This window comes from Callorhinus ursinus, unplaced genomic scaffold, assembly GCF_003265705.2.
Source record: "Callorhinus ursinus isolate GAN/ISIS: 27379988/994484 unplaced genomic scaffold, GSC_fseal_2.0 scaffold13, whole genome shotgun sequence".
Taxonomy (NCBI): Eukaryota; Metazoa; Chordata; class Mammalia; order Carnivora; family Otariidae; genus Callorhinus; species Callorhinus ursinus.
This window is the reverse complement of record NW_027397075.1, coordinates 45,474,601-45,491,815: the sequence shown is the minus strand read 5'-3', so window position 1 is coordinate 45,491,815 and position 17,215 is coordinate 45,474,601. Positions and strand designations below refer to the sequence as shown.

At 46.2% G+C, this 17,215-nt stretch overlaps 2 protein-coding genes and 1 long non-coding RNA gene across 8 annotated transcripts in view; 2 read left to right on the top strand and 1 right to left on the bottom strand.

Moving 5' to 3' along the window:
• Positions 1–9,109, bottom strand: part of PTPN14 (protein tyrosine phosphatase non-receptor type 14) — a 174,984-nt gene extending 165,875 nt beyond the window's left edge. For 2 of the 3 annotated variants that reach the window (XM_025877907.2, XM_073900174.1), the window contains exon 1: positions 8,973–9,109. The gene's annotated coding sequence lies outside the window, so the exon portion shown is untranslated. The remainder of the gene's footprint in view (positions 1–8,972) is intronic. The other variant, XM_073900175.1, reaches the window with a different exon arrangement.
• Positions 9,110–9,145: 36 nt separating this feature from the next.
• On the top strand, positions 9,146–11,327 carry LOC141374025 (uncharacterized). Of its 4 annotated transcripts, none has more exons than XR_012380574.1 (3): positions 9,146–9,234; positions 9,979–10,109; positions 10,615–11,327. It is a non-coding gene; the product is annotated as an uncharacterized lncRNA (long non-coding RNA). The 4 variants fall into 4 exon arrangements; XR_012380573.1 differs by lacking the exon at positions 9,146–9,234 and adding an exon at positions 9,660–9,822; XR_012380572.1 differs by lacking the exon at positions 9,146–9,234 and having other exon boundaries at positions 9,829–10,109.
• Positions 11,328–15,136: 3,809 nt separating this feature from the next.
• CENPF (centromere protein F) overlaps positions 15,137–17,215 on the top strand; it is a 96,078-nt gene continuing 93,999 nt past the window's right edge. The window contains exon 1 of the mRNA XM_073900171.1: positions 15,137–15,872. The gene's annotated coding sequence lies outside the window, so the exon portion shown is untranslated. The remainder of the gene's footprint in view (positions 15,873–17,215) is intronic.

The following is a 17,215-nucleotide window of genomic DNA, read 5'->3' as shown; positions in this document are numbered from 1 at the left end:
AGTCCCTTCAATTTGCTTTGAAGGTTGTTTTTTTTTTGCGGGGGGTAGAAATACTTTAAAATAGGAAAACATGGGGGCGCCTGGGTGGCTCAGTCGTTAGCGTCTGCCTTCGGCTCAGGTCATGATCCCAGGGTCCCGGGATCGAGCCCCGCATCGGGCTCCCTGCTCAGCGGGAAGCCCGCTTCTCCCTCCCCCACTCCCCCTGCTTGTGTTCCCTCTCGCTGCGTCTCTCTCTGACAAATAAATAAAACCTTAATAAAAAATTTTTTTAAATAAAATAAGAAAACATGACTTCAATTAAAAACATTAACCTTACCTCTAGTATGCAACAATTCCCACAATCTGTTACTCTGCAGCAGGTGCCCAGACCCCAAAGATAAACAAATCACAAAACACACGCAGGAAGAGCTCACCACTTTGGGGAGGTAGAGGAACAAGTGAACGGGACACAACGCGAGGCATATTCCTAAAGAATGGGTGAGGTAAGACAGGAAGGCAGATCAAGTGACAATGAACTCTCCTAAGGATCACAGGGACAAGTCAAACAAAACATCTACAAAGACATAAAAATCAGACTAGACGTTAAAAAACAGAGGCGGAGAAGATTATGTGACCAGGTGTGAAAAAGAATTTAAGGGAAGAGTAACAGTAACAGCAGGAGTGGACGCCCATGATTTCAGCTGTGAGAAAGGTTTGCGGAAGGGTGACAGGGAGCTAAGAGAGGCAGGGGTGCCAGTCAGGGTGGGGGGAACAAGAGCCTGCGAGTCTCGAATGCTCTGCTACGGAGTCTGCATTTCAGCGTGGGCCATTTTGTGTGTTTTTTATATATTTACATATTTTTATATATAATACATATTTTATATATTTTATTTAATTTTTTAAAGATTTTATTTATTTATTCGGAGAGAGAGAGCACAAGTTGGAGAGGGGGCAGAGGGAGAGGAAGAAGCAGATTCCCTGCCGAGCAGGGAGCCCGATGCGGGGCTCCATCCCAGGACCCTGGGATCATGACCTGAGCCGAAGGCAGATGCTTAACCCACTGAGCCACCCAGGCGCCCCTAAATTAGGTATTTTAGACTACAGGAGAATATAGTAAACACATACGTTCCCACCGCCCAGCTTGGGGGGGGGGGGGAAGCAATAAAACCACACCCACATCTCAGCCCTCACCCACCCCTTTCCCCCACATACCCCCTGTATTTGGGTGTTTATCCTTCTGTCATTTGCTGATGCTTTTACTACAGACACAAGCATCTCCAAACAACATAAGGTGGCAAGACAGATTCGGAGCAGGAGAGAGAAAATATCAGACGTGTTTAAAACAAAACTCTGTGGTGTGGGGGTAGACTGGCCTCCACACTGGAAGCAGTGGGACAGCTGACAAAAGGTGTGGAGAGAGCTGTCGTCACTGAAGGACTGTCATAATGAAGAGAGAAGGGGCAGCCTCCGCCTTGGAGGGCGTTCGTGGGGCAAGGAGGAGGTAGGCCTGAATGAACCATGCCCAGTGAAGCCTGAGGCAGGATGTGGACAGAAGTGACAGGCCCGGGCCGACACCGATGAGGGTAATGAGGCGGATCGGCCAGGGCACAAAGCCCAACCTGGTAAGGGCCAGGAGCAAAGGGGCAGGAGGACCTGACCAGGGAGTGACAATGGGGAAGGCTGCCCAGAGAGGTGGGATTTAAGGTGGGTCTCAAGGGACAGTTTTGACAAGCAATGCTGAGTGGGAGGATTCCTGGGCAGGGGAACAGCATAACTAGAGGTGGAAAAAATTATTGGGCCTGTTCAGGAAACAGCTGCAGCTTGGGCAAAACCCTGGGGGACATAAATCTGAAGAAATCAGAGGGCCACATGGGGGATTATTTGCGGAGAACCTTAAATATCAAGATGAAGTGTGTATGGTGTGTACACGTAATTCATAATAAATTCACTTTCATGACCATGAAATCTGCCTTAATCCCCTTTACTTGGGAACTAAAATAATGGCAACAGCCAAACTTGTGATTTGGGGGATAACATCAATGATATCATTGCTGATTATAGTCCTATATGCAGAACAGGCTGTCTTGGTTAAGGGCAGGCTGGCGAATCTGCTGGGACACAGCGTCATGGAGGGTCTCCCTCTCACTTTAAAAACTAGTAACCCAGGGGAGCCTGGGTGACTGAGTCCATTAAGCGGCTGTCTTCAGCTCAGGTCATGATCTCAGGGTCCTGGGATCGAGCCCCACATCGGGTTCCCTGCTCAGCGGGAAGTCTGCTTTTCCTCTCCCTCTGCTGCTCCCCCTGCTTGTGCTCTCTCGCTCAAATAAATAAATAAAAATCTTAAAAAAAAATAAAAAAGTAACCCAGAGGTTGAATAATGAGTAATTCTGCCTCTTCCTCTTTAATATAAGGTACAAAACGCATAAAGGAAGTTAAGCATATTCTAATCAATGTATCTAAACCTGCAAAAACAATTTTGTCTTATGCCTTGTCCTCCAAATGTTCCTGCTACTTAATCCTTCTGTGATATGTATACTCCCTTGATCTGCAAGGTTCCCTAGGTTTGAAAAATGAGGGGAAAAAATTATCACATTTTTTAAAAGTTCCCAAGTAAAGCAAAATAATATTAAGAACCAAAGTGTCAGTAACTTCAGAAAACAACTTAGGGATGTGATCCATCTCAAGTGAACAAATTACATGTGTATAATAAATAGCACACCGATACCTGTTTAATTTTCAAAAATCACATACAGTCATTAACATGATGTAATTTTCCCAGAGCACTGAACCTATTAGAGACTAAATAATAAAAACTCCATTCCATTCTTTGAAAAATAGAAATAGTAATTGTACCCACTTCATAGGGTCATTAAAAAATTTAATGAAAGCACTTCAAGCACTACAAACCCGGGGATAGAGTCAGCAATGATACATATAAGCCATGGCTACTGCTATCCAACATCCGTATAGGGTGGAAAATTCTAATTCTGAACCAAGTCAATGTGATTACTGGTGGAAAGGCTTATTAACTTAGTAGAAGAGATAAGGAGATAAGCATATATAAGATGAGACATAGCTCACCAACATATAAGTGCAAAGTGCTTTGGGACTATAAAGAAAGGAATGTCAGGGAAGGTGAAGCTTTAGTTGAATGTGCAGGGGCTAAGCAGGCAGCAAAGGGGACAGGTTGGTCTGGGTGGGAGTGTAACAAAGACAGGAGAATTCACCACCACCAAGTGTTAGGGCACTAACATGGACAGAAAGAGCAGGAGATAATGGGAAGGGAGTCAGGGGTTAAAGAAGCTTTATCATGCAGGTAATAAGAATCAAAAGAATTTAAATATTATTAAAGACTGTAAAAAATAAATAAATAAATAAACCTCAGAGAGAGGAAAGAGTAGAGGAATATAGGATAGGCAGCCTCTGAAGCTCTTGAACAATTCCCAAGAGGGAGTGAGGATGGAGGGTACAGAGCAAACTAAAGATATGTTAGAGGGTCTAAAGACTGGTAGGCTTCCTGACTGACGTTTGCAGGTAGAAGCTAAGGGGTGCTGAGAATGACTTGTTGAAAAGAACCCCAAGTGCCTGGTTTCAGCAGCTAACTCAACAGATGGCAGGGTCACTGACTCAGACAGGAAATATAGAAACAGCACATTTTGTGGCAAGAAATTAGGGAGCTCAGTTTGAGACAGGTGGAATTTGGAGACCCAAACAGACAGAAATACCAGATAAACCCAACTGTTTGGAACCAAGCGGAGGGGTCTGGAATGGCGATGATAACCAAGCAGATCCACTGAAATGGAAACATGTCGTTCATGCTCTCATGGGCCTGACGAGGGCTGAGTGAGTGACTCCCGGCCTCTCCTGAGCTCTAAAACTAACCAGGAACAGGATCATTCAAGCCAGTGTAGTAAAAACCTTAAGTGACTACCATAAGAGCCTGAGGACAGAGGTGGATGGACTCCTTAGCTCTGTGATTCTCAAAATGTAGTTGGTCAAGGACCAGGATTATTAGAATCACCTGGGAGCTCCTTAGAAACACAAATTCCCAAACCCCACCCCAAGCTTACTGACTCAGAAGCCGGAGTGGGCGTGGAGAATAGTACTCTGTGTTTTAACAGCCCTCTGGGTGATTCTGATACCCACTAAAGTTTCAGATCCACTGCCCTAGCTACTGCCCCCCATTACCTGAATACAAAGGAGTATGAAAAAAAGAATTCCCAGGAAATGGACTTCCAAAGACTTGAGGACATTAAGTCTAAGTAGAGGGTAGGTAAAGGATAAAGCATTGGGAACTTTTGCTAATTTTCAAAACAGAGGGAGTCTTCCCTGTGAGCTAAAAATCTGTAAGGCAAATTAGATCGAGTCAGTGGCCCACGCAGTAGAGCTTCCTAATTTAGCATATATGGTTCAGTACTAAAATATCAAACATCACAAATGCGAAGAAGATGTTCTGCTCGTCAGAGCACATCACACCACCGGCCAATCTCTTTCTCATTTTCTCATCAACCTCCCAACATCAAGCATTTGTGGGGATGGCTGCCTAGGGTTACGGGACCTCTGGATATGCGATAGGCCTCTGGGTCAAGCTAACTGACCAGGCTCAGAACAAAACCCTTGAGCTGGGCCTTATTTAGTCCCCTAAGGAACTAAGCTAAATCACCCACGTATCAAACTTTATACATGAAATTGATCTAAGAATGGTCACAATATGTTTTTTCCAGGAGCAAGGACCACCAGACAAGTCAAACAAAAGCTTGACGGGAGAGCAAAACAAAACCAAGCCAAGAAATACAGAACCAACAAGCAAAAGAGAAAGGAAATTAAAACAATGTTAATTGCCATTTATAGTGCAACTTAGACCCATAACCACCCCCAGCCCACAAGGAGCCACTATTACCTTTTATCCCCAGCTACTTCAAGTCCTCATCCACAAGCATTGCCTCATATCCTCCCATTCACAATTATAAATAATTCAGAGATTATTTTCATAATCAGTGTGCATATAATATATGGCAAAGGCATGGCTGGTCTGGGGAACAGGGACTTCCTCACCCTCGTAGTGCAAAAATCGCAACCAGATCTGCATTTTTCCTAGGCTTTCTCCCCCTGACCTCTCCAAGGGGTACTCACTCTCATGACCTCCCCGCCTGCATGCAGTCCACATTGGGGATTCTTGGCTGTAAGAACCCGTTCTGCTTCAAGAACACATCTTACATACTATGAACCTGCTCTAATGACGTTTTTTCCAAGCTGTCCCTTTCTTTTAACAATCCCTCCTGTTGGGAGGGTGATATGAAGATCAATGAGTTAATGTTTGTCAAATACTTTAGGCTTCTCAGACGAAAGGCAACATTAAAGTTCAAGAGACCAGAGGCTGACATTACACTAGAAGTGTATTTGGGCTTCAAAGAAGGAAAGAAATCAAGGCTGCAAAGACACTCCTTTGTGAAGATTGGCTACCTTTTGCATTCTTGCTAAAAGCAGGCAGATTTATTCTTAACATTCTTTAATTAACTGGATCCCAACATTAGAAATACAAGGATCTTTATATTAGCGCCAGACCCTTGTTATATAGTAAGTGGCACACAGGGCAAAGGATCCTTTTCTCTGCCCTTCTCTAAGTGGCTTTTCCTCCCCAAGCTTCCCTACTGTCTGAGCATGCAATTCTCAATCTCCTCCTATAGAGGGGCCACATGAAAACTGCCAGCCAACAAGTTTTCTTTGAGCCAACAGACCAAAAAAAAAAAAAAAAAAAAAAAAAGGTCAAAGACAAAGCTTTATGTGTATGTTGGCAATGCATGTGAATTTAGGCTGCTGGAAAAAAAATGACCCACACAAAGAGCACATTCATGACCACATATAGCTCCTCAAACATATAAATAGCCATTCTTGACCCAACACCTACTCTGTGCGAGGCACTGTGTCGGGAGGGTAACATACAGCATTCCACTGAATTCTCCGCAGATATGCTGGCAAAGTTAGATGCTCCTGGGCCCCACTTTGTAGATGAGAGAATTGAGACTCCAAAGGACTGCAAAGTTTGTCCAACATTACCCAGTGAAAAAGTGGTGGAGCTGGAATTCAAACCTAGCTACATTTCAAACTTTTCCCAAAGCTGGATCCCCTGCTCCAGCACAATGCTAGACAGGAAAGTTGGAGAACTTGCTACACCCCGCTTGGCCTGCTCCAGAAGCACTCCATGGGGCTCAGACAGGGCAGGGTAAATTCAATCAGCAAGGGGAGATCACAAAGTCTTATTTCAAACATTCGTTTTCATCTCTTCTTTACCAAAACTTGTTTTCCCTCGTTCTTTTTGATTCGGCCCAAGCAGTAATGATTTAACTGGCTAATTACGTATTTCATCTTATCTCTTCCCCTGGCCTTATCTCTAACAAAGTGCACAGCACAGCTCTGAGGCTTAGAATGAGTTCGAATTCTACAAGGCCCTTGGTGACAAAGAAGTTCAAATGCAACACAGCAGGTGAAAAAGAACAAGCATATGGAACTCAGGTGGGCTACACCGTGCAATCAAAGGGTTTATGTTTGCTTCCCTGGAGCAAAAAAAAACCAGAAACCCTTAATAAGGAGGGAGGACATTAGGGGGGAAAAAAAATCCTCCTAGTTTTTGATCCCGGTCTATCCATTCAGGCCAAACACAAATTCTCCTAAAAATTCTTTTTCTCTGGATTCTTTAGGTTCTTCCATATTAAAAGAATCTGACTGTTCTCTTCCCATGACAGCTGTCCGGCCCACACAGTATGCACAAACCTGAATAACTAAAGTGTGAATAATAACTGTGTTTAAGCCAATGATGGAAGCTGGGTAAGCAGGGGGATTAGCAAGAACGAGAGCTTCCCTTCAGCCATGCAGGGCCTATACCTCCAATAAAACTCCTGTCAAGGGGCTGTTCTTGAGATAAGAGAAGGTGTTTGTGTAGGGGCTTAGATAAACACCCCACATTGTACTCTTTCTGCTCCAATGTACTGGCCTGAGGCTCACAGAGGCTGGACCTCTGCCACCTCAGCCAGGACTCAGCCACTGTGAATACTACTACAACCCCACTTCAGCCCAGCGAAGAGGCAACCTTGAAAGGCAACCCACGTACAGAAAGCTTCTGCCTCATAAGGAACCTTTCTAGGCAGGATCTGCTGAATCCTGGACCATCAGGCTACAACAAGAGATTCTGTTTTTATCAAGTTTCAGAGGGACGAAAAGTAATCCTCACAACCTTACAAAAGCAATAACGACGTTTAAACGTAGAGAAAACAGTAACAAACACACTGACCCGTCCATGGACTCGTTCTGCACATCATGGCCACCCATGTGGATTAGGCGAAAGAGCATCACGCTGCGCAGCTCCCACTCACTAAGGCTATCATTTCCACGGCACAAGCTTTTAACCCCGTCACCAAAAGATAAGCAACTTTAATGCGAGGTTCTGGAATGCTGCAGTATTATGGCCAACTGCTGTCAAGTGCCTCTTTCAAAGGGAATCAAGTGCATTCTAATGAAAACAGGCATGGGCCAATTAGTGCCAATTAAAATTTAGATGGTCACACAACTGCTGCTTGTAGAAACAGCATCAGACATGGAGGTGTGTCCAAAAAGAGAGACCTATGCTCCTCTGGAAACACCTGGCTCCCATAAGTGGGTAATATGCTTCTAGTTTAATTTCTGTTATCTCTCTATCATCGATCTATCGTACCCCAAATAGCTAGATTTTTGAGGTTTTTTTTGGATGACTCATTTTGCACAAGCTGTTTCTTCTACCTGGAATGCACTCTCCTAATCACTCCTGCAGGTAAGCACTCCCTTAGCCCTATAAACTCAGGGCACACCTTACCCCTCATCTCCAGAACCAAGCCTTCCCTGCCTCTCACAGCACTTCTCCCTCACTATGTTGTAATTCATGATCAGCCTGTGGGTTTCCTCCAGGAGGCTGCAGTTAGAGCTTGTTTAAGTGTCTTTGTATCCTGTTTTCCCAGCACAGAGTAGAAGCTCAATACCAGGTTTGTTGAATGAATGGGTGAACCAATCCAGTTTAAGAAATTAACACATTGGTGGAACCCTGTAACCGTATATTCAGCCTGCAGTCTAGAGATTCCTCACCTTCACAAAGAGCCTGCAACAGCCAGTTCCTGGACAGACTGAAGCGCAAACCCCACGATCTCCTTGAATTGTAGGTGGGGTTGGGGTTGAGGGTGACAGGAACGGAAGGGAATGCTAGGTAGGGGCGCCGCTACCTCACTACTCCCTCAAAAAGGTGTAAAACCCACTTAACAAGTATTCAAAACCCAGATTTAGGGGTCATGCCAGCGAGAAAGGAGGGGCGTATTAACAACACCCTCAGAACTCGTTAATACTCAGAACTTTGAAAGTCTGAGGTGGAGATCTGCTCTGAAATTATGTGGTCACAGGTTTTCCCTATGAGCCAGCCCGACCACCCAAGTAGGGCCAAGAAGGCCTTAAGTCCGGTGGCATGGCTGGGGCCTAGTGGGAGGGCATAAGAACTTCTCTTCTTCCCAAGATCCTGCCCCCCCCCCCCCGGGAGGCGGTGGGAAGAGGGGTGTCGGGGAGCAGCGTTCCTCTCCCGCTGGAACAGCAGCAACGTCTGTTCTCCTCTCCTCCTCTGCCCTCACCGCTTGGGTATCTCCAGCTGCCCTGTCCAGGCCCTCGCCCGGTTCCCCAAGAACAGGGGGGAACCGGGAGGAGGGGGCGCGGAGGTGGGTTTCCCCGCAAACTCTCCGGACAGCGCTCACCTTCCACCTTAACCACCCAGACAGGACGTGCGCCTCACGTCGAGCAGCTCCCACCCGGGCCGAGAACGCCCGCGGCCCGGCCACCTCGCGCCCCCGCCGCTCTGCCAGCGTCCCGGGCCGCCGATCACAAGCTGGCGCTGCCAGCGTTGCCCCAGTCCTCGGCCGGACGCCCGGAGCGCCGAGGCGGCCCCCCACCTCCGGCCCGACTCCCCTGCCGCAGACGGCACTTACCTGCTTACATGGCCCCGTCGGTGCCCTGGAGTCCCGCGCGAAAGGCTGTCCTCCGCGGCGGCGGCGGCAGAGCCCCAATTCCCTAAGGAATTGATTCCAGTGGCTGGCGGAGGAGGGGCGGAGGGAAGGAGCCGGAGGAGGCGAAAGGGGAGGGAGGTTTCCGCTGCGATCCCGGCGCACCGACAAGGAGAAAAGGAGAACCACCTCAGCACGGGGTTGTCCCGCCGGAGGGGGGCCGGGGCCAGGAGGCCCGGGAGGATGGGTGAGCTGGGAGGGGAGGGGCCGCCCGCGGCCACTGGGTGTCTGCGGCTCCCCGAGGACCTCAGCCGGGAGGGCCGGCAGCGGAGCGAGAAGCCGCGAGGCAACCTGCCCCGGGACTGCGCCCGCTGCGCCCGCTCGCCTGGGGGAGAAAAAGTTGGGCAGAACTTTCCGGGGCCGCGAGAGCCCGGGCGGCAGGAAATGCGAGCGGCCGGGAGAGGAGGGAGGAAGGGGCCGTGCGATGGGAGGGGACGGAGCAGGCGCTGGCGGCCGCGGCTCCCCCACCCCCGGGCCGGGCGGCGGCGCGGGGGGCCGGAGGCGGAGGGAGCGCGGGGCGCGCGGCCGGGGGCGGGGAGGAATGCGCCCGGGAGGCGCGCGCGGCTGGGCGGCCGGGGAGCGGGGGGGGGGGGGGGGGGGCGTCTGCGCGGGGGAGCGCCGAAACTTGGAGCCCGAGCTCCCGGGCTGGAGGCGCGCCGGCCTTAGGGACGTCACAGCGCTGGAATCCGAGGAATGCCGGGCGGCAGGAGCTCCTTGTGCAGGCCCGGGAGAAGTCGCGCACTTTCGGTGCGGTGGCTTTGGGAAATGTTTAAAGGTGAGGGCTGAGGAGGGAGGACGGGTGAAACTCCCTGGAGTCAGAGACGTGGGAGTGGAGGAGGAAAAGCGACCACAGCCGGCAAGACCTAGCGCCGCTCCCGGCGGGGGCGGGGAGGGGGGCGGGAAGGAAAAAATCCCACTTCGAAAACTGCAGGGGCAAGGCAGAGGCCGCGACTGGCCCGCTCCGGCGGTGAGCAAGGACAGTCCGTCTCATTTGGGGGAAACCCTCAGAGCCGGACGACCCCAGGCAGCCACTGCACGGAGGGGAAGACAGCCCAGGAGAAAGTAAGGTGACTTCCCCGAGCAGACAATCCCAGGGTTCTCTCTCCGGGACACCAGGAGTCTCTGCGTCCTGGATCTGGGGTTCTTAACCGCCCCCCCCGGACTCCCCCAGCGCGCGCGTTCGCAAAAGCAGTTTCTGTGGGCTGGGAGCTGGAAGATGTCGTTTCCCCGGTTCTTTCTGTGCCGCAGCCTCGCCCCACCCTGCCTGGGTGGGCACTGGGAGGGAACTTCCTTAGCACTTTCAGAGGTGGAGTTAGGGCGACGCAGCTGCGTGATGGGAAAAGGCACCCAGCCAGACGAGGGAACCTGGGTTTAGGACCTGCCCTGCCCGTGACCGAAGGGATGACTGAGGAGTATCCCAGCCCCTGAAAGCCTTGGTTTCTGTAGCTGTAAAATCGTTTTCCTAATATTTTCTATTTCTCCGTGGTCCTTCGCGTGGCCAAAAACATGTCTTAGTGGTCTTTTACCTAACCGAGACTCACAACCCAGTTCTTTCAACCTTTCTTAGGTTGAAAAAGGTCCTTGAAGTCATTGTCACAGAAGATGTCCCAAATGACTTCAGTGTCCCACAACTCATACAAAAATCCGGACCTCTTGGGGAAGAGAACTGGGAACCAAAAAGCAAAACCTGTTGTGCCCATCATGTACAGTTCGTGGTGACTCTGACTTCTCCAAGTATCTGCCAACCTCCAGAACAATAAAGAAGTCGAGAAGGCCCCAAAGGGATGGAAGGAAAAGGCTGCAGAGAATTAAACGTCGGTTTCTCAAACTTTCAAGGACATAGCTGGATAGCTTCAGTATGGACTTGCTGGATTCCAAAAAAAAAAAAAATGCCGAATTCTTTACTGTGCTATGGGAAGCATGGAAAGCACTTTTTATGTGCACCTGTATTATTATCCCATTTCCTAGATGAGAAAAGTGAGGGCTGAAGAAATCACCTGTCTTACCAAGGGTCCCACAGCTTGTGAAATAATAGGATAATAGATCCTAGTCTGGCCCCAAAACACAAGCTCTTAAATTCTTCAAAATTTGACCAAAATAGGATTAAAATTATAAATGAGTAAATACCTGCAGGCTCTCAAAGGAATACAGATGAGAGGCCTTTGGTGCCTTAGAGGAAAAGATGTGGCATTTGTGTATTGTCCCTCTGTGATACCGAACTCCCAGCACAGCACAAGGAGACAGTTGGGGTGTTAGAAGAATAAAGGTTGCATGTAGACATAGAATTCTGGTTCTGCCTCTGACCAGCCACGTGACCCTGAACAAGCCACTTCACCCCTAGGCCTAAGTTTATTTTTTAAGTGGAGTGTGACATGGAGGTCAGAGTTTGGTTGAATTGCTTCATCTCTGAGGTCTTTCCTGGGTCTGAACTTGAATGAACGTATACTCCTCCAGGCAGATGGCATGCCTATGGAGGAAACTCAGTGATAAAGCCAGGATGTCTTGGGGAGAGGACTGTTTTCACGCTGCCTTTGGAATCAGAATGAATGTTGGGAATGCTGCTGAGTGATCTGTGGCCAAAACAAAACACACAAACACACCAAGATTTAGCACTAAGTCTGTGGCCTCTTTTTAATTTAAATAATTTTACTTCTAAATTAAAAAAAACACACACACACATTATCAGTTTAAAAGCCCATATAACAAAAAAATAAAAAATAAAAGCCCATGTAAAGTACGTCTGGCCAGCCACTTTTCTCTTTCTTTAGAATAGATCGCGGAAAAGCAATACAACAACTTACATTTTTTAACCAGGATGTCTGGTGCGAAGTGAAGAAAGCCTTTCATTCTCTAAATAAATATATAAAAACTAGTCACAAGCTGCTTTCGAAAAAACAAAAAAAATTTCCTAAGTCTACATCACACTCAAGTCTCCTTAGTATGTGTCAGAGGGAACAGGATGGTTGATGGCCTGGGTCCCAAACACATCACTGCAGACTGACTAAAACTTTGTGGTTTTAGGAACTTGTCAATATTAGGCCCCAAAATACTTCAACTGTTCTAAGCCTGACTCAAACTATAAATACAGGCAGAATTTCATGGGCCTTCATGATTCCTCTCACCTTCAATATATTCCTCATACTAATTTATTAATTTTATACCTTCAGAAACACTGAAATCACTTGAAAGCAAAACAAAACAAGTTCACCAAAAGTGAGCAGGCCCTTTTAAGAAAACTCTTAGTGATATTTAGGGACCTGCAAATGTTAAAATCATATATATTATTTGTGTATTTGTTTTTATCCTTTCTCTAATTCCAATTCCTAATAGAATATTTGGAAGCTTACAATAATAGTGGGAAAGAATAATGGGGAGCTTTTTAAAAATACACATGCTCTCTGTATCCCCTACTCCACATATCTTATTCATCTTATTCTCTGAGTCTAGGGTGGAGGCTTCGGTTGGTATCTGTATATGTGTATCTATCATTTTTTTAGACAGTATTTTATTGAGACATAATTCACATTCAATCAAAAGCACAATCCTAAGTATACACACCACTTGATGATTTTTTTCATATACATCCATATGACCACCACTCAGTTCAAGATACAGAAAATGTCCATCAGCACAACATTTCCCTCCTGTGATTTTTCGGTCAGTATCAGCTTGCCAAGCTAACTTCTGCTGGTTAGCTTTTGCTCGTTCTCAAACTTCATATAAATGGAATTACAGTGTGTGTGTGTGTGTGTGTATACATATAACAATTTGCTTATCCATTCTCCTGTTGATCTATTGGGCAGGTATATTTTGAAAACATTTCCCAAGTAATTCTGTTATCCTGGCCCCCTCTAACTCAGAACCACTGACTTAACAGCAAAAATGTAATAAAATAAGCCTAGCTTATTAACACCTACAAAGACATATTAAGCAACAGAGAAGGAAAGAAAGAGAACACTTTGGGAGAACCAAATTTAAGAGGGCTTTAATCATAGTATACATTCAGAGCTCCTTGTTAATGAAAACGAATTAGCAAATTGTGATATGAACTTCTTGTTATCTAGTGATTTTCTTCAAACTACATGATTCTGCAGAGCTGTTGTGTACAGCCACACTCTAGAAAGAGTAATTCACATGCATAATTGGTACTTTCAGCAAGATTTAAAGTACACGATGCCACTCCATGTGCTAGAATAGTCTGGAGTGTGAATGGCGTCCTCTAGAGTTGTACCATGTGGTGACCATGGTATTACAAATTTTCCCTTTAGAAATTGTTTCATGGTACCTGCTTTAGAAAAATCATTTCTGAAACAGGAGACTGAGCCCTTCTTCCCTCCTGGTGCATCTTTGAGGGGGAGAGAAGGGGCCACAGCCCAGCCTCTCCCCAGGTCGACTAAGCCAGTGAGTCACATTCTTCTCAAATATTGATAAAATAATGAGAGACTTTTGTGGAAGTATAGATTAGATGAAAGTGCTGAACGTTTATTTGGATTTGCTCTCCAGGCTCTTTTGGAGGCTCTCTGTACCTGCACCCTTTTGTGTTACATACTGTCTCCAGTTCATCATCTGTCCTAATGTCTCATGAGGTCATTCCTGCCGCGCCCTCCTCTCTGGCCACTGAGCCTTGTGGTCATTTCCTCTCCATTTTATTTCTCTTTCTTTTACCCACTTCTCAGCAGAAGGCTCTCTGCTTCCCAAAGGGACAGACAACTCCCTGACCTGAGCCAAAGAAGAAAGGGCCCCCATTCCCATGCCTGTCAACCTAAGCCACAAGTGAATTATTTCCTTGTTACTTCCTTCTGGAAAGAATGTCAAACATTTTTATGTTGTATTTTTTTTCAGGCTGGGAGGAGAAAGATGAATATGTACTCCTGAGACGCTTTGCCAGCATCTCTGGTAACTACAGTTGACCACATGGGCAGTGATCTCAGTTAGCTATCTAGACGTCAGGCAGATTCACTCGAGGCAGATCCCTAGTTTTTGCAATGAAAATGCACGAGATTCAGCCAGTTGGTTTCTCTTTAAAAAGTCTATACAACAGCAGTGTGTAGTCATCAAGTACACTCTAGAAAGAGTAATTCACATGCATAATTGGTACTTTCAGCAAGATTTAAAAGAAATAAAACCTAGGCAGTATTAAGGGTCTTACCAGTTTCAATGTATTCATTATCCTCCACTAATTTCACCTGGTGTGGCAAACCCTTTGAATCATGTTTTAAAGAGCCAAGCTTCTGATCATATTCACCTGGCTCAGCTTGCTGACTTCCCCCACATCCCCCAGCCCTAATATTGTCTTCCAGCTTTTCAGGCTTGATAGGAAACACATAGCTTATCTCCCTACACACTGGCAGATGCATGCACACATCAAATCACTGCAACCTCTGTGTGGTGTGCTGCTAATGAAGAGCTTACCCAAGCCTTATTGCTCAAAATTGTGTTATCTGGAAAAGGAGGCTTTTACTGCTCCTGTAATGTCTTCTAGGATAGGAAAGCTTCGTCATTGTGATTTAAACAATTTTTAACTTTATAATAGAATAGAGTCATTTAAAAAAGAAAACATTTTTCATAGTCATTTACATATGGTTTTTAATCTTAAAAACATACTCTAATGTTGAGTGCAGCAGATCTAGTAGGCAGGGTCAACTGTCTTAGTATAAGCTCCCTCAGTTTAAGAACAAAACCCCACTTCAGATTGTTCAAGCAAAAAAGGAATATATTGGCAGGATGCTGAAGCATGTCATGGAATCCATGAGCAAGAAGGACGGGACCAAGGAACCCTGAGGGTCCTCTGCTTTTCTCCCTCTGTCTAGGGCTACTGTCCTCCACTTTTGCCCATATCCAGGCTTAATAGCTATGTGACCCTGGGCAAATAACTCTCACACGAATTTCCTCAAAAAGGGCAGTGATGTAAAAAGGAGAAATGACGAACATACCTACTTCGTAGAGTTGTAGCAATGGTTAAATTAGTCAATATGTGAAAAATTCTTAGAACAGTACCTGATACACACTGAGCTCTCAGTATGTTACCTATCAATATTATCATCAACCTCATTCTATCTCAGCAGGCTGGTGTTCTCTCCTTCAGCAGGGACTGGATCTCAAATCCAAATTCTCAAGAGAAAGAACGTGGCTTGAGTTGTCAACCCAGGATCTTGGAGAAGGACCAGGCTGCTGTGGCTGGACCTAGCCCTTTGTGTGGGAAGAACAGTTCCCAGAAAGGAGACAATGGCTGGAAGAGAGGGGGCCCACAATGGGGAAACCACACCAATAAGGGAAGGGAGAGATTTTACCAAACTGAAGTCTTAGGAATCCCTCTGTTCACTCTGTAACTATCTACATCATCTCTGCAAAGGGCCAAACCTGGCTCCTCATGTGTAGAGAAGAAAGTGACCCACTAGGGAGGGAAATGACCTAGGGTAGAAGGTAAGGGAACCAATATCCATTGAGCACTTGCTATGCTCTAGGTAGCCTAGGTCCTGTGTATATATAATCTGAAGGAATCCTTGTGACAGTGTTTGAGTATTATAAACTGAATTGTGTTCCTCCAAAATTCATACGTTGAAGTCCTAACCCCCAGTATGACCATATTTGTAAGTAAGACCTTATGGAGATATTTAAGGTTAAATGAGGTCATAAGGGTGAGGCCCTAATCCAATAGGACCAGTGTCCTTCTAACTGCAGAGAGACACAACAGAGCTCCTCTCTCTCTATGCAGGCACAGAAGAAGGGCCATGTGAGGACATAGCAAGAAAGAGCAAGGAGAGAGGTCTCCCCAGAAATTAACTCTGCCAGCACCCTAACCATGGACTTCCAGCCTCCAGAACTGTAAGAAAATCACTACCTGTTGTTTAAGCCCCATAGTCTGTAGTACTTTGTTATGGCGGCCTGGGCAGACTAATACATTCAGGTTACTGTTTGTTGTTGCTTCGCAGAGAAATAAATCGAGACCTCACATTATGTACCTGGTACTTAGACATGTACTAAGACAGTAAGTGCCTAAGTGAATGGTAGAACCAAGATTCACACCTCCTCATTTCTCCTTCTGAAGTTCATGTTCATTTTCATCCATCGTGTTGCTGCAAAGTTTATCAAGTACCACTGTATGTCAGGACTGGGGTTAAGTGGTGGCTGAAATTGGATGGGATGGTAAAAGCAGGGGTGATAAAAACATCAGGATAGAGTGTGTTCTAAATTTCCATGACAGTGATTTACCAGGGGACAGCTCTACCTGACTGATATTAAATTGTGCTAATGAGAAGACACATAGCCAGAATCTTTGTCTCCAATTATTTCAAATCCTTCCTTTCCCAGGTGTATACACCTGAGTGTATACAGCAAAAGGGGAAATGGAAGTGCCATTAGAAGATCAGACAGCAGATCCTTTCAAAGAACATTAATACCTTGCTACTGTTTGTTCCATTGGCTCCTGAGATGCCTAGAGTTAATGTTCTCACCTCCTAGCCTCGTGAAGTACAGCAAGTGGCAAGTCGGTTCTGTGGTCCTTCTAGCACACAAGAGGTTGCTTTTGACTGGCATGAGGTCACAACTTTCTGGGAGTGTGGAGGAGTCATTTCTGCTCATGACAGCAATCTCAAAAGGTCAGAAATACCCTAAGTTCTAAAAATAGTTAGTTATGAATCTCCCATCCATGAACTGAACATTTTTTTTCATCCTGTGTATATCCCTACCTTGCCCAGCTCTTAGGAAGGTAGACAGCTATAGACTTTGTCATGGCTGGCCAAGGAGCCATCAACACCCTCCCTGAGCTGCATGAGGGCAGGTACATGACAGCTATAATTATCCCCATTTAATCTTCTCCAAAATAGCTGCCTGTTGCCATTTTGTGGCATGATAGTGGGACTAGGTGCCAGATGGCTAAGAATAACTGGGATAGAAAAATTCTGAGTGCAATCTGAAAATTATTGTTCATGGGAGATAAAGTATTGGTTAGGCACACTATTACGGGATGTCAAGACAGCCAGGACATTTCTGAGTAAAAAAAGTCTATAATAGACTCCCCTCTACATGATGTACATTTTTCACTCCTTTCCCACCACCCTCAGAAGAAAAATATTTGGAGCTAGAGGGCCTGTCTTGACCTTCTCATAATTATGGTGTTCAGAATACAGGGGCCAGTCCAGATGGGGCTCTCTTTGTGATGTTGTCTA